Raw genomic sequence first — 7,502 nt, forward strand, 5'->3', positions numbered from 1 at the left:
TAAGATGGGCTTTGAGTAACTCAGGATATAACTTGTTGCATGAAACTGAAGGAAACTTGGGTAGAATTTCCCCTGACATCACTGTCACATTACAATTATTTTCTTTGCTTTCTTGAAGACCTTGTGACTGACGATCTAGATGTTTGCTTTGTTTAGCTTTCTTCAATGGTACTGAAATTTCTTCTATGCTTCTCTTCAACTTGATCTTTGTCTCATCTTCTGAGGTCATACCCGATTTTTGGAGATTTATCGAATTTCCACATTCCCTGGCAAAGTTCTGGTCATTTGTTTCCATTGTATCATCTACATTATTCATAATCCCATTCAAATCTTTCACAACAGGATCCTCTAAGGGTTTCTCTCCATGGATTACAATATTCACCAGGTCCATCAATTTGGTCAGTTGTTCCTTTGAATCCTCCTGGAACTTTTTTACTTGATCAGTCATCTTTTGTTGTGTCTCGATAAATTGCTCTTGTAGTTTCTCGATTCTACCAACCCTTGCTAAAATCTTATTCATGGCTATTATCCTTCTTTAGGAAGACCAAGTTAACTCTACTTTGATTCTGTCATGGAATTCTCCACGAATTATTCCACGTTGTCATGATTAAATGCATGTAGAATAGTTTAAAATAAAATGTAATTATGCAAATATGCAAATGCAAAAATGAAAATATAAATATAAACGTAAAAATGAAACAAAAATGCAAAATGTAAATGCAAATGTAAATATGTGAATGTAACAATAAAAATGCAAATTGTGCAATACAAAAGCAAACATAAAAGTATAAATGAAAATGTAAATATGGAAAATGCAAATGCATGTATGAAAAGGTGTCACTCAAGAGTGATCATCTTAGAACAGATTTCATTGAACACAAAAGTTTCCATGCATCAAGCAAAACTTTTATATATAGGGGACAACTTTTAGTCCTATCTTCAACAAAACTTTACATATAGGAGATAACTTTCCCATTTTCTTCTTGAAAGCTAAGTTAGTCGATCAGCTTATGGGGCGTATTGCTTGTTTGGACTGCAGCTTCTTCCATGACATTCTGGTGTTTCATCTTCTGTATCAGTTCTCGGAGTTGCTCATTTTCCCTTCTAAGAGAACTTTTGTGTTCAAGAAGTTCTTGGACAAGATATTCATATATATTGTAGTTCTTTTTCAGCTTGGTGACCCTTGTTATCCACTCTTCTGGAGTGTTTCCTATGTCAGCATTTTGAAAGTCTTGACTGATCTTTTAGAAATCTTCATACATGGTTTCCACTTCTGTGCTCAATTTCTTATTTTGATCCTTCAAATAAAATGCTTGAGCTTCATAAAAACTACCTTTATTCTGAATACCCTGACTGATGCTCTTACCATAGACTGCTTTTGGTATCAATCTGGCAGGATCTTTATGGAGTACTTTTGGTATTAATATATAACAGGATCTCTATGTGTATTGTTCACTTCTATCTTCGGAGTTTTCTCAAGATGTTCTTCCTTGGCCGCATTATATTTTGTTTGATCATAAAACCTTTTGTCTATTTATGATATCTTTCCAATTTGATGAACAGTCTTTCAAGTCAACACCTTTTGATTATGCTATGATCATGCAATGCAAACAAAGAAATCAATATAAACAAGTTAGAGCAAAATAACATGCAGTAAAAAAAGATAAGAAAAAAATGGTTAGTACCAACTAATGGAAAAAATTTCTATCTATCAAGGTATAAATCCTAACCTCATGCTTTCTAGTTCCATGCTTTGTTTGAAAAAAATTAACCTAACCGCATGATTACTAGTTCACATACATTTATTTAGAAAAAATAAAAAAATCAAATAAATTAAAAAAGACAAAAAGTTAGAACTTATTTATCCTTTGTGTACACCTACGGACAGAGGTTCAGTACTGTCTTAGATCAGGAGAATTTCTAGGGTTTATTATATGCAGGGTTTCGGTTCTAAGAGTAAAAGTACCCGAATTATCCTTGTTGATACCCCCCTTGGGCTGTCAAACCCTCAATCCTAGTCCATTACAGACTTAAGCGGATTGAGTTTAATTCGAGGGGATACATTTCTCTATGCCTGACACAGATAATAAATTCTCATGAAGACATAGAGTATATGAACCCCGAAAGCTACTTGCTAGGTCTGACACGGAGAATAAATTCTCACGAAGACGTCGCTTTCACTCCCACTTAAAAGGGACAAGCTTGATTAAAAAGCTTATGTTATGCAATGCATGTGTTGTGTGTGAGGAGAAATGTTCAAACTTCTGACAGAAAAATAAATAATGAAATAAAATACTTGAAAATAAAATGAAATATTAATAAAATAATATACATATAAATATTATGAAAATAATAAGTATATATAAAAAATTTGAAAAGAAAGAATTAAAAATTAAATATATGAATTTTTAATTTCTAATTAATAGAGACAATTTATAATTGATTTTAAAGCTTGACCAAGAGTTCCCCAGCAGAGTCGATAAGCTGTCGTAACCGGTTTTCATCCAGGCACGAAATTTTTACTTGGCGGGAAAATAATGTGAATAAATGGTTTTTAAAATATTTTAAGGAGTCGCCATCGGCCTTTTGGGTCAGATAGGTCGAATACCTAAAAATTATCTTTTGAAAGAGTTTTTAGGAAAACATCAGTTAAAAGATAAACTGGTCTGCGTTTTAACCAAAAATTTATTCTTTTTAATAATAAAAAGGGGTTCATGGTCGATTACGTCCCCACAACTCCCAAATTGGTACTTATTAATTATAAATTGTCTCTATTATTAGAAATATTCAAATGTATTTAATTTATGATCTTGTTATTTCACATTTATTACTATAAAAAATCTATTAATAAATAAGATATTTATTTATTTAGAAATATCAGAAAAGGGCTTCTATGTGCTTTAAGACATCTCTTTTCTTAATATTAAAAAATAAATAAATATTAATAAAATAAATTAGTATAGTTTATAAAAATTTATTTAAGAATATCAGAAAAGGACTTCTAGGTGCTTTAAGACAGCCCATTTCTTATTATTAAAAAGTATAAATATTTAAAATATTAATATTATTATTATTTTTAAAAGTAAAAAATTTTAAAAATAGGATTTAAATAGAAAACAAATAAGATAAATAAATAAATATTATATATATATTTATATGACTTAAGATAATACTAATAAAATAATAATAATTTAAACATATATCAAAAATAATAATAAAACAAAATTATAAAATTAACTTAAATGAATAAAAAAGATCAAAACTATTAGGATTAAAATATAAAATATAAAATTTAAAGATCCTAATTCAAATTATTCAAAAGATATGTACTAATAATGTAATTTAGCCTTAATTAGTCATTTCATGGTTTAAAATAAAAGTTATTAAAACTTAAAACTATAATTCGAACATTAATATAATATAAACATTAATAATGCAATTTAACCATAACCCTAAACATATATATAAACATATATAATTAGTGGCGAAAATATAAAAAATAAAATTGAAATACCAAATTAAAAGACATATAAGTTGATTTTGGTGAACATAATGTAAATTTATAGAACTTGAATGACTGCAGAAAGGGTTTTACCCTTATTAAATTACAGACATGCCCCTTCCCAAAATGACGTCGTTCGGGGAGGGTATTTAAATCCAAAAATCGGCCTCCTTGGGCCAGTTTATTTCATTTTCTGGTTTGGCATTTTCTTTGTCCAGAAAGAAAACTGGCCACCGGTCGGCAGCCATTTTCCGACACCGACACTCCCAACGGCCACCGTTCACGGTGGCCAGAATTTTACAAATTAACCCAAATCCTCCGTTTTTAAACTCTAAAGCCAAATCCGATACCCTTTTCTCCTAAAACCCTCCAATATTTCCTAGATCTAAGGAAAATACCTTCGGTATTTTCGGTTCGACGGCAGTTTGGAGGGCTCCGACGGATGTGGTAAGTTTCTCTCCCTTCTCTTTGTTTTTATTTTTTGAATGGTTGTTTGTTGATGTGGTATTTGGCTTGTTGTTTGGATCTTTCGCCTCTGTTCGTGGTGGTTTTTTGCTATCTGTTGCCCTTTGTCGCTGTTTGTTTCTGTTTCTCCCTGGCTGTCTCCTTTCTTTTTTTATAGGTGTGGTGGCTTTTATAACCACCACCGAGGCTCTTGTCGGACCGGTCCCAAAGATGAGTTCTGGTGAGTCATCGAATCTGTGGTGACTCACTAAAGAACGAGACATGTGGGCGGATGAAATGCTTTTTCTGGGAGCTTCGACAGTTCGTGGCAGCGTGGTGGCATCGTCGGAATGGAGCACCTGGAAAAAGGAGTGTCGGCAACGGTTGGAGGTGGCATCTGGCATAGGCGGCGCCACGTGTTTGCCCTAGGGTATCATAACCCTAGGGTTTTGTCTGGAAGCATCAAGACCGTTGGATCAGATTAGATCCAACGGTTGAGGATCTGCATCGGCTGGGGCTAGGGTTAGAAAACCCTAGTTGACATGTTACAAACCAACCCTAAAGGGTTTGGGCCAGATATTGGGCTTCGGGTTTTGTAATATATTTGGGTTTGTTTTGTATTTATTTGTAATAAAATAATAATAATAATAATAATAATAATAATAATAATAATAATTAAGAATAATTTTAATGAAATTGAAAAATTAGTGTCAACAAGCTTATTATTTGATTATCAACAATGGAAGTTGTGTTAGTGTGATTTGTAGTTATGTGGTTGATACACTTAACTTGCCTAGTCAACGACATCCTAAGTCATACTGCTTACGATGGCTTAATGAAAGTTTTGAACTAAAAGTAACAAGATAGTGTCTCGTTAATATGAAGATGGGTAAATATTGTGACGATGTTTGGTGTGATGTACTCCCAATGCAAGCATCTCACATTCTTTTGGGACACCGTGGCAATATGACAACATTGTCATATACTATGGTAAGTAAAATAAGTACTCTTTGAACATTAATGGAAAACCATATAGTTTACGACCAATGCATCAGAAAAACATTCTCCAGGATCAGAAAAGAATTTGTAAGGAGGTTGGGAATTTCAAAAAAGAGACAAAAGAGGTCAAAACCAATTAAAGCCAAAAGAATGACCCACGGGAGGTGAGTGAATCAATTTGTGAGAAAAAAAGTGTCACAAAATGTTTATGCGAGTTCAAAAGACCTGAGAGAAACCTTTTCCCACCATAAGACTTGCATCCGTATTCGATTCAAAGACACCATATTTTCAGTTTCTACTAACCTCACGAATTTGCCTAGTGTTTTTGTTTCTCTTTTATAGGAATTCACGGATGTATTAAGCGATCCACCAGATGGCTTACCACCTAAAAGAGGAAAAACATCAAATTGACTTCATTTCGGGATCATTCATTCCAAACAGACCTATTTACCGATAAAATCCCGAAGAAACCAAAGAGTTGGAATAACAGGTTGAAGCTTTGCTACAAAAAGGACACATTCATGAAAGCATTAGTCCATGTGCAGTTCTAGTTATTCTAGTGTCAAACAAAGATGGCACTTTCCGAATGTGTGTAAATTGCATACCAATCTAAAGACAAACAATCAAATATAGGCAACCTATTCCGCGCCTTGATGATATGTTGGATAAACTACATGGTTCTTTCATCTTCACAAAGATAGATTTGAAAAGAAATTACCACCAAATCCGAATAAAAGAATGAGAATAGTGGAAGACACTTTTCAAAACGAAGTTCGGACTCTACGAATAGCTCGTCATGCCCATTGGCCTTAGCAATGCACCAAGTATATTCATGCGGTTAATGAACCATGTTCTGAAAGAGTTAATAGGTAAGTATGTTATTTTTTATTTTGATTATATTCTTATTTACTCACATTTTCTTAAATCTCATGTCAAACATGTTCGTTCCGTTCTCGAAGTACTCTGAAAATAACATTTATTTTTTAACCTAGACAAGTGTGTGTTTTTGTAGTGACAAGCCTATCTTTTTAGGCTTTATCATAAATGCACAGGGTATTCATTTAGATGAAGAAAAGGTGAAAGCAATCTAGGAATGGCATACGCCATCTTCTATCACTGAAGTACGATCATTCCACAGCTTGGCAAGTTTTTATCGAGGATCCGTTAAAGACTTCTCCACCATTGTCGTACCTCTCACTGAGATAATCAAGAAATTGGTTGAATTCAAATGGGAACCTCAGTAACAACAAACATTCGATCTTCTAAAAGGTAAGTTATGTTTTGCTCTCATTCTTCGTCTTCCCTATTTTCTAACACTTTCGAGCTAAAATGCGATGCTTCAAGCATAGGCATAGACGCACTACGTATGCAAAAGAAACAACCTATCGCTTATTTTAGCAAAATTTTGAAATGAGCACAAGTCAACTACTCCACCTATGACAAGGAACTCTTAGAACTTGTTCGCACACTCAAAGTATGACAACATTATCTTCTTCCTAAAGAGTTTGTCATACATACAAATCATGAATCACTAAAGTGGTTAAACAGTCAAGGTAAGTTAAGCAAACGACATGCTCGATGGGTTGAGTTCATAAAATCTTTCCCTTATGTGATTCACTATAAACAAGGAAAAGATAACATAGTAGTTGATGCATTATCCCAAAAGTACACACTTATTACTTAAATGACTGCTACTATTCTGGGATTTGAACAAATTAAAGAACTTTAGATTTGAAAAAATTAAAGAACTTTACTCTTCTGATCCAGATTTTCTAATATTTACAACCATTGTTCAAAAGGTGTTTTTAACAAGTTTTATCTTATAGATGGATTTTTTTAGATTGAACAGGTTGTGCATTCCACAAGGTTCTTTGCGAGAATTCTTAGTCCATGAGGTACACGCATGAGGACTAATGGGACACTTCGGTGTTAACAAAACCCTCGACATGGTAATGGAACACTTATTTTAGCCACACATGAGGAAAACCGTAGAAAATGTATGTTCTCCATGCATCATCTATAAGCAAGCCAAATCAAAGGTAAATCTTAATGGTTTATATACTTACTGATTTCTTTCTCACCTTGGTAGATTTATCTATGGATTTTATCCTAGTATTACCTCGTACCACGAGAGGACGAGATAGTATATTTGTGGTCGTTGACAGGTTTTCAAAGATGGCACATTTTATTCCATGTCACAAAACCAACGAAGCAACGCATATTGCCGACCTTTTCTTTAATGAGGTAGTTCAACTTCATGGCATTCCTCGTATAATTGTGTTTGATCGTGACACAAAGTTCATAAGCCACTTCTAGAAGGTATTGTGGGGTAAAATTGGTGCACAACTTATTTACTCAACCACTTGTCACCCACAAACGAATGGACAAACTGAGGTAATTAATCAAATTCTAGGTTCATTACTTCGAATTGTGGTAGGTAATAACAAACGTAATTAGGAAGAATGTTTACCTTTTGTTGAGTTTGCTAATAACAGATCGATCCACTCCATTAAGGCTATTCTCCATTCGAGATAGTTTATGGATTTAATCCACTAAC

This window comes from Hibiscus syriacus, unplaced genomic scaffold (assembly GCF_006381635.1).
Source record: "Hibiscus syriacus cultivar Baekdansim isolate YM2019G1 unplaced genomic scaffold, ASM638163v2 tig00111584_pilon, whole genome shotgun sequence".
Taxonomy (NCBI): domain Eukaryota; kingdom Viridiplantae; phylum Streptophyta; class Magnoliopsida; order Malvales; family Malvaceae; genus Hibiscus; species Hibiscus syriacus.